Consider the following 10,984-nt stretch of genomic DNA (forward strand, 5'->3'; position numbering starts at 1 on the left):
ATAACTACTCGCTAATCATGGCAACAATATCACAGAACATAATGATAGAAGACATTATATAAAGATAAGGGATAGAAGTACCAGTAGATTAAACGAGTTCTGAATACAAAAGTGACAACTTCAAGACTCTAGACCACTCCTAATACAATCTTCGGCGTTCTTCTCATGGTACTAGGTTTCCTGTACGGAGTCGAAGGCCTTGAGAGTATGACTAATATTGTACAAGAGAGAGAAAGAAGTGAATTGAAGTGTGTGTTGGAATGAATGACAAAGACCCTTTAAATAAGCACAAAATTTGCCTGCAAATGGCTGGCAGGCCGTTTGGCAGGCCGTTTGCAGGGCCCGTTTGGTCAGGAAAGCCGTTTAACGAGGTCGTTTGATCTGGGCGTTTGGCAGGCCGTTTGCAGGGCCCGTTTGGTCAGGCAAGCCGTTTAACGAGGCCGTTTGATCTGGGCATTTGGCAGGCCATTTGCCATACTGGCAGGCCGTTTGGCAGCCCGTTTGGCAAGCCGTTTGGCTTGCTGATTCCCTAGATCGTAACTTGATTTCTTGTCTTTCACCGTTTTCGCTCTAGAATCTTCGTTTTAGCTCCGATTCTCTTGATTCTTTTTGCACCATCTTCGTAATTACTTGTTCATCAATTCTAACCAATGAAGTTGATATGTTGTCAAAATAGTTCGAATCTTTCTTGTTTTTGGGCCTTAATATCGGGGTGAAAACGTGACTTTTTAGCCGATATCAGTAGGACCTTACTACAGCAAATTCTATTGTTGTACTTCTTACCAACTCCTTATTATCATCATCTACCAGCTCTAGTTCTAATTCAATGATCCCAATTGGCCATGCAAACTCCCCAGAAAATCCTGATAATATGGTGCTAGGAGCTATTAGCTTGGCTCGCACCGCTCCTGGCAGCAAGCGAAAACAATGTTCGTACATTATATCAACACCGCAGCCAGTGTCTATATGTAATCGTTTTATGATGTACCCGCAGCTTTTAACGCGTCCTTTAATTGTGATGGGCACATCTGAGGGTTCCTGTGCTATGACCGGGAACATGATGGGAGTGTTTTCCCACTCTTCATATACTTCTAACTTGCGTCTCTGATTTTCTTGTCTGCTGGTTACCATATTAATGGTTTTATCCGTTTTCCTTCCATCATTCTTCTTTTGCCACATATATTCTTTTTCTCCTTTCGACTTCTCGCTTGATGCTTTTCCACTTTTCTTCAAGTGTTGCAATCTTCCTCTTTTAAGTTCAGCAACTACCTTTTCAATTAGATGTCGACATTCGTTGGTTTCATGACCATAATCATCATGAAAATCGCAAAATTTGCTTTTGTCTCTGTTCCCATATTTCAAAGGTACTGGGGGATCGAAGCTTTTACATACTGCCTATGTAGATAAAATTTCCTTGGGTGTTTTTGTGAGGTCTTTTATCAATGCAACATTATCGGCGTGGTTGCTTTTAAACCTCTGACTTCCGCCCCCTTTGTTGTTATTAAACTTGCGATATTTATCACTATTGTAGTTACCACTTCTGGGTGGCCCATTACTACCATAGCGCTTGCCAGACTCTGATCCTCTTCCCTGCATTCGATAGTAATCATCATCAATATCCATGCTTGAAGAGGTACTCCCGCAATGTTGCTTTATGTCTTCTTGTGCTCGCATATAATCATGCATTTCTTTTACAGCTTCTGCGAAAGTTTCTGGCATTCTTCTGCGTAACCGCTGCCATAAAGATAGGTGCCTGTCCGTATCTATACAATGTATAAATCTGGACACCTTCTGGCTTTCTGGCAAGTCCTGTATTTTGGCCACCTCCTTGGTGTACCTGTCTATTATCTCTCCTAAGCTTTCTTTCGTTTTCTGCTTAATGTCATGGCATTCGACATGTGTTCTTTTGCGGGCGCGCAAGTTGTGAAAGTTTAATAAAAATCTTGAGCACAAATCCACAAAACCTGTAGCTTTGGGCTGGCAAATTATTGAACCACTCCTTTGCTACTCCTTACAGCACTATTGGTAGTATATGGCATGCTACTGCATCGCCCCAGCAGTGTGTTCTTGTAGTTCCTTCAAATTTTTGCAAAAAATCATCTGGATATGATAATCCGTCGTAACTTGCGAGTGTTAAAGGTAACACGGGTGCTACTGTGAATGGATGATTTGCAATATGTGGCACAAACTTTTCCGTTGTGGGAGCCAGCTCAAGGCTTTTCTTAGCTTTTTACCCTTGCATCACTGCGAACCAATTGTTCATAAATTCTTACACTCGTGCTGGCTCATTGAAAGCTGGTTCCAAGTGTGGTGGCGCGACTTGCTGCAATTGAGATATAAAGCAATCTGACTGAGTCGCAACGTAATGCGCCCCGCTATATTGGTTGCTTGCAATAGTATGGATTGGTTGCGAAGACACATACGTCGTTGACCCTTGTTGCGGTGTCAGCGTAATATATGAACCATCTGGATTTCGCAGACCCATTTGCCTGATTCTTTCCTGAGCCATTTCGCTAGTAACCCTTTCAATAGGAGTTTTGGGTTCAACCGAGGTGATGATTGGTAGTGTACCCACACATGTAGTTTTAACTTTGAATCATGGTGGAACGGTTTCACTTGGAGAACCGAAGCTCAGATTTTTTAGAGGGAGATCCTAGAATGGTTTGAAGCTGGTTCCTGTTTCCAGTAAGCTTCCATCGGGAGAGTGCCACCAACTCTTAGATGATTCTTTCAGGATTGTTTCTGATGTAACTGGCCCTGTTTCAACGTTTGATGTCGATGGAGGCTTTGATGTGCCTTTGACGGGTGCAGGTGGCATCGATGGTGTATTCGTAACAGTCGTTTTAGGTGTTTGAAACCCTGAACTTACTGGAGAATCTGATCGCCCTTGATTTTTGGCAGTCTTACTTCCTCCACCCATTCTTGCTGACAATTTTTAAAACCTGAAAGTGACCGATTAATTAAACAAAAAATTTTTACGAAAAAAGATACGTATAATAAATCGTATACAACATAAATTCCAATCTTATTTTTTTCGTATAACTGGTCCCACGGATGGCGCCAAATGATCAAGCATATTTTCACGAGGTCAAGGTGATCTTACGCTTGAGTGCATAATAGGGTTTAAGACTAACAACATTCAGACCTCCGACACTTAGTCGTGGATAACCCACACCGGTATCATTTCGATTCCGACAGGGTGGCCGATTTGAGAGTCCACCAATAACCTAGCATACGAGGTTGAGTGGCCCAAAGACATGAAGGTTTTATAGTTCAAGACATACCTGAAAGTCTTTAAGATCGTATGAAGCTTTGTTCGTACGGTGAAGATATGTATGATGTTGTTACGTATAAGTAAACGAATGTGTTCTTAGGGTTTATGAGCTATGTATTTATAGGCTCACGAATTAGGGTTTCGGTAGAATCTCTTCCCTAATTAAATGCAATCTTATCCCAACTAACTTTCGTTATTTAAGGAAAAGAATCCGAATTAATTATACAGTACATTCTTCTAGAATATACTGAAACCCTATGCAAGTATACGAAACTCGCATCAGATGGTATAGGCGCATATAGTGCGGCTATACTCGTAACATATATATTAATAGTGTACTACTTTTGTTTCAACAGTTTTTGCAGGCTCCTTGTCCTTTGAAAGGTTTTGAATTTTTCCTCTTCCTTCCCTGTAACGTAAACCTGATCCGGTACATATTCCGGTGACAAATAGCGTCGGAGAAGAAACATCAACCACTTTTTTGTTGTTCATTGCAAGCACAGTGAGCCGAAGGTTTTCATTATATTCATCAATAATATCATCGTTTACAATTTCAATGGGGTTATCGTGACCCAACTCTTCAACCCAAAGATTACATGTAGAAACGTTAGCAACATTGGCTTCAATGTATCTCTTAATCGGACCCGGGTCATTAACTTCAATTAAAGCATGAACTACATCGGCTCGTTTGAGATTATAGGAAAAACGATTAACATGAATGACTCTACCGAAATTCTTTGCAACTTCTATCGTACAATTTGAAGAGACACAATCGAAAGGGATACCTTCCACAATTACCTTGATGATTCTGAAGTATGTATTAATCCGTTTAGACATCGGAATAACATCGATGAACTCTAAGTCATTCAATGTTGGACCCATATTCATCCTTTTGAAACTTTGTTCGTCACGGCATTAAACAATATAAGCGTAGGGACCCCAGGCTGAGATAGCAGCTACTTCAATAAAACGACTTTTTGACCAATTGAGAAGTTTTAGGGCATCGATTGGGTCTTTATCAATGATGAGTGCAGACAATGCTAGACGGTCACGTGTTTCTTCATTGATTGATAAGTTGATAATTGGGGTAGTGTTTGAAGATTCTGGATGATTACCATGGTGGTTATGATTTTTGGGAAAATGAGGAGAGGATTTATCATATCTGGTTTTGAATACCAAGTCGTTTTTTGCATAACTGACAATCATACTTCTAGCATTAATTACCTTACCATTCATCGATGAAATGGCTTTGGAAGCTTGAAACGAGTTTGCAAATTTGACAAACGCGAATGACCTATTTTGCTTCCAGGAGATCCCTTCAATGGTACCAAACTTTTGAAAAAAGTTATTGATAGTGGTGGGGTTGGTGAATTTGGATAAACCTCCAAGAAATACAGTTGATTTTGTTGAGAAGATTGGGTGTTGTTGTGGTTTAACATTTGATTTGTTTTGGTTGAAATTGGTAGTGAAGGTGTATGGGTGTTTGATTGGGATGTAATTTGAGAATGAAGGTTTGAAATTTGAGTTTGAGTTTTGAGAGAAAAAAGTTGGCATAGTGAGAGGAGTGTATTTGCTCCTTGATATGAGAATCCAGAAATATACTCCGTATCTTTAACTCTAATAGATTATGTACAATGACTATTTGTGAAAATGATAACTTTTATATTTATTAGATTATACTTTATATTCATGACTTTACATAATTAATTAATAAGTAATAATTTATTATTAATATAAAAGTAATAATAAATATAAATATAAATTATTATTAATAATAATAAAATAAAGTAACAGAGTATCTATCTATATCTATCTATATATTATATAATATATAAAATAATATTTTAAACATCCTACGTGACATCCTTCTTTAGCCTTTATTTTAAAAATTGTTGTCGTGTCAATTTATTAAAAAAATTAAATTTTAATTAATTATATTTGGAAGGTATTTAATTATTTGGAAGGTTTTATCATCCGTGATATATTAATATTAATAATAAATAATCTAATAATAATATTTTAATTAACTTTTTGAAATATGTTTATGCTTCCTGAAAAATCTCATACGTCAATGTTTAAAATAATAAGATTTTGTTTACTCTCTAGTTTATAAAGTTATATTGCAAAATTTCATAATTTCAATGGTCATTTTCATTAATTTTTTTGTTGGCCATTTTAAACTATTATATTTATATTTATTGTAAATATATATAATGACATTGAAATCTAATGAAAGTTTGTAATGTTTTTTGCGGTTTTTAAATTTGGAGATTTTTAGAAAAAAATAAAAATTTGCCCCTAGTAAAAAAGATTTATGGACCCGTCACTGTGTGGGATTCTTCGAGTTAACTTTACATAACTATATATAAATACTTAGTTATATATAAATACTGATTTATTATGTATATTAATATAATATAATAATATTGATAATTTTATTTTTTTTATTACGTATACTCTTATTATTATGATAATATATATATATATATATATATATATATATATATATATATATATATATATTAATTATGATAATAAGAATAATAATCGTCTAAAGATAAACTTTAATGCTATATTTAAGATATTTAAACATGCATAAATATTTATCTGAAGTTCTTTTAGTAAATTTGAAATCTTTATCTACAATTATTAGTTAATCAATGATTTAAATTTAGATCGAGTAATGAAGGTTTAATTTAATAAATTATTTATTAGTCTTGATCAATGATATGTAATTAAAGTTTTTATATCATATACTTCGTATGATATAGAAAAATAGATAGATAGATGTTACAGATCATGAGATTCATGGCTTATAAAGAAGATTTATTTATAAGAAGATTTATTTATAAGAAGATTTATTACAAATGTAAAGTTCAACTTTTTCAAATTAAAAATTAATATTTAAATGCAGAACATTTATGGATCATATGTGATGACTATTTGTCAAATGGTCGAGTGGAATTGGGTTATGTTATGGGTCACAACGGGTTTGAGTTGATACATGTCATTAATCGAACTAATCTCGTTTCAAGTTGGGTTGAATGGGTTGGGCCAAACACGGGTAGGTTCATGTCAACTTGGGTTAAATAGGTTGGCCAGACTCGAGTTGGGTCATGTTTGGTTGTTTATCTTTTCTTTAATATTTTCAATTCCTTTAGTATTATAAATAATTTTTGTTTGAAATTACGTTTTACGTTTATAATTGTGTCAATGTCTATATTCCGCGTCTATGTTTTGTCTCTACATTTACGTTTTGTGTTTTACATTTGTCTTTTGCTTTTGCGTTTTCGATTGTGTTTTACTTATGCATTTACATTTTCTGTATACGTTTTTCATCTACTACATTTTACGTTTACATTATACGTTTTCATTTTCTCTTTACATTTTACATTTACGTTATACGTATATGTTTTACGTATGCGTTTTAGAACTCTTATAATTAGTTATTTAAATAGTACGTGCATCACACGGGCTAAAATTCTAGTAATTATTATATACTGTCAATTACCCATTAGACCATCTTTAACACGGCGTGTTAAGCCTTGTGTACCACCAACACACACCCAAAACGTCACTAACAAGGCGTGTTGGAGTTCTTTTATGCATGCGTGTGTGCCAAGAGCACGGGAAGAAATCATGCGTGCCATAATTTTCCTTTTTATATTAGTTCATTTTTTTTAAATTATTTTTTATCCACTATTTCACTCAACTTCCAATCAGATTTTAACACATCACTCAACACGTTACTCAACACTCCAGCTCATTATTTACTAGTTTACCAGCACGCCCATCAAGCACCTCACCTCTATCCAGCAACACGCAAACACGTCCATCATTGTTAAAAATAGTCTTAATAGTTACTCCCTCTGTCCCGCAAAAACTATCTAAAAAAAGTCTTTAATTTAAAATTTGTTGTTAAAATGTATTTTTTTTAATTAATTAGCTTTCTTAATAAAATAAGTGAGATGAGGAATTATGACTTAATGTTTTGCTCACATACATATATAAATGAATATAATTGAAAATTCTTATCATCAAGATCATCACATAAACATTACAAATGATACTTATAATCAAATATAGCATAAAAATAGCTTCTAGTTCACGTATGACACAAAAATCAATTAACAGTCATTAAAAAATTAATGAAAAAAGTTAACATAAAAAGGAGGGTCGTTACATTTTTTTTTCCTTTTCAATTTTTTCATTTTTTCAAAAAATCAAATATATAAGATTTATTGTTTTTTTCCGTTAGAATCAATACAGGTAAAATAGTTTAATGGAAAGCATATAGGTCTATACCGATTGCTGAGATCACAAGCTATTTAAATGATATTTTAATATATATAGTACAAACGGTTTTTCGTAACAACGCGGGGAAAATTTTAGACTTGTTTTATTCATATAGGAGAACAATAATTATAATCTATCTATATTTTCTATTAAAATTTTATAATGATAATGTCATTATTAGACTAATTCTTTTGTTAAAAGAAAATCAAAAAACAAAAGAAAAAATCTAAACATGGTGAGTGATGTCATTAATCTAAATAATTTTGAATTAATATTAAATCTTATTAATTAATTATTATTATTAAATCTTATTAATAATTATTTTAATTATTAAAATTAAATAATTTTGAATTGTTTTAATTAAGGGAAATTGACCAAAATACACTTTTTTAAAAAAAATTCAAAGAAAATACACTTTTTAAAAAAAAAATGACAATATACACCATTGGGTAGACCAAAGTGTTGGTCGACCACCATATATCTTGGTCGACCACCTCATTTTTCAAGGTGGTCGACCAAGCTTCATTGAGTTCTCGGTCGACTACCGTGTAAACATGGTCGACTACCTCTTATTTTTTCATGGTCGACTACCCCAACAAAAAACAAGGCGGGCGACCCAAACCATGATCGACTGCCAAATAAATAATTAAAAAACTAACTTGAACAGACAATATACGCAGACATACATAACTGGAAAAACGGGTTTCCTTTCAAAGCATGCCATCTTTGTATCTGGAATCATGAGCATCTACGATAGTTATAGCACTATTTAAGGTACTTACGGGCATGAATTAAGAATATAATTAAACACTGATTGATTGTACTGATCATGTACTAAAAATCCCAACTTAAATTAGGATGTTCCAGATGTTGAGGGTGACAAGATTAATGGAATTAACTCCCTTGCTTCTCAATTCGGCCAAAAACGTGTAAGAATTAAACTATATCGATCAATTTATCTATCAATCAGAATTAGCTTTAGGATTAATTTGAAATAATATAATATTTAAATTGAATTTAGGAATGAAACAACTTACATATGAATTTCTTCAGGTTTATTGGATTTGTATATGGCTTTTGGAAATGGTATACGGTGTGGCTATATTAACTGGGTTGTTATCAACAAGGTTTTGGATCCGATTGATTATTGTAAATTAGTTTTTTAATTATTTATTTGGTAGTCGACCATGGTTTGGGTCGCTGTAACGACCCAAACTAACCCGGAACAAACCACGTGAAAATACAAAATAAAATAAAAAATTGCTGCACAGTGAACTGGCGCGGCGCGCCAGGATGGCCGCGCGGCGCGCCATTCGGGTCTGTCCGGAAAGTCTCAAAATGCGAAAAAGATTGACTAGTTCCCGAAACTTTTAGACGAAACGCTTTTTACCATACATCCAAATATGTAAAACTAACATGTTTCAAATATAAAATCAATGTTTTACAAGCGGGGCCCACATCGGTCGTTTTACGAGTTTAATACAATTTACGAGTTTCGACCACCAAAAAGTTTAAGTTCCAAACTACACAATGAGCATGGCGTTTGGGATTAAACTACCCAACTATCGGTCAAACTCCAAGAGCTACTAAAGCCAAAAGCGTCCCCTAGCATCAAGCGGGATCTCTAGTCCAAAACGATGCCCTTACCCTTGTCCAAGACCGAACCTATAAAAATAGTAAACAACGAGAGGGTAAGCAAAGCTTAGTGAATGCAATAATTATACGAATACATATATAATTATACCTACTTGCATACACTTACACACCAAACCACAAGCACGCTAGCATACACATTTAGCTTATCGTCACAATAACAAGCTATAAATCTCCAATACCACAAGCTAGCATAACAACCGCATAAGAATATAACTCGAATAATATAATACGCTTACAACACAAATAACCATGGTTAACCAATAGTACAAGGGAACGGCGCTCGCAAAAACGCCATCGGTGTTCGTAACATCCGTTAGGGCACTTAACACCTCGCACCACTAACCCCTAGGGTGGCACCTTAACACCTCGGCACATCACCCCGAGTGGCATCTTAACACCTCGATGCATCACTCATTATTTTTACGGAGTGGTGTCTTAACACCTGGACACTACACACCTAGGTGGCATCTTAACACCTCGATGCTACACCCGAGTGGCATCTTAACACCTCGATGCTACACTCTTCACGTGAAACGTGGTGTCTTAACACCTCGACACTACACATTTCACGCTACAACAAATAGATACATTATATACCTACACATATAATTATTCCACTCACCTTGTCGCCTTGAAGAATGCTACCGAATAATCTGCAACTCGTCAATGGAAAGTACCTATTCCATTATCACAAATTCAACAACACACTTAGATTGGATTTACAAACCAACCCAATTTGACACTTAGTGCAAATTTGACCCAAATGCACTTCCAAGTACAAACCGCGCCCTAAATTAACCAATAATCACTAACACAAGTGAGAATGGTCTTAATACGCCAATTAAACCCAATCATAGGTGTTAAACACCTACCTTTCCCATAAAGACACTTAAACCCTAATTTGACCCATAAGAAGTCAATAACACGCCCTTAGCAAGTTTTGACACCAAAACATATTTAACTCGGTTTTATACTTCAACTTAATCCATTTTAAGTTTATAAACCTTACTAAATCGACAATTGGGTCATAACCGTCACCGAACCATAATTTTGACCCATAGTCAAAATTAGTCAACCAAATAACCCTAAATGGGTTTCAATACTTCCATAATCACTAAACCTAGTGATTAAACCCAAACTCAAGTTCTAAACATAACCAATTTGTTCACCAACCCAAAATCCACCAACACTAACAATAAACCCGATTACTAGCATCACTAAACCCACTTCATGAGTCTAAATGGGTTTATCAACAAATCAAGTTCAAACCCAAACTTTGAATAGCAAAATCAACAATGAAATTCGGAGTTAGAACTTACCAATACCGCCAAAATGATGCCGTTGACGAGTAGAACAACTTTAATGCTTGAGGTTTGACCCGAAACAACCTCCTTCTTCTCCAAATGGAGTTCTCTCTCACTAGAACTCAATCTCTCTCTAGGGTTTGAGGATGGGAGTGTTTGTGTGGGTGAGAAATGAGCTCCAATGGAGTTGTAGGTCAGTCTTGATGACCCCAAACCGAACCTAATTGAAAAGACCAAAGTACCCCTCATTTAAACCTTTTAAAAAGGCTGAAAATTGCCTCTGTAGCAATCGGCGCGCCGCTCCAGAAGGTGGAGCGCCGCTCCAAATAACTGGAAATTGTGGTCGAGCCCAAAACAGGTTTCAGCAACTTGTTTTGGCCATAACTTTTCGACCGTAACTCCGTTTTCGATGAATCAAATATCGTTGGAAACATAATAAGATATTCTATCCAAT

Source organism: Rutidosis leptorrhynchoides, chromosome 7 (genome assembly GCF_046630445.1).
Source record: "Rutidosis leptorrhynchoides isolate AG116_Rl617_1_P2 chromosome 7, CSIRO_AGI_Rlap_v1, whole genome shotgun sequence".
NCBI lineage: Eukaryota > Viridiplantae > Streptophyta > Magnoliopsida > Asterales > Asteraceae > Rutidosis > Rutidosis leptorrhynchoides.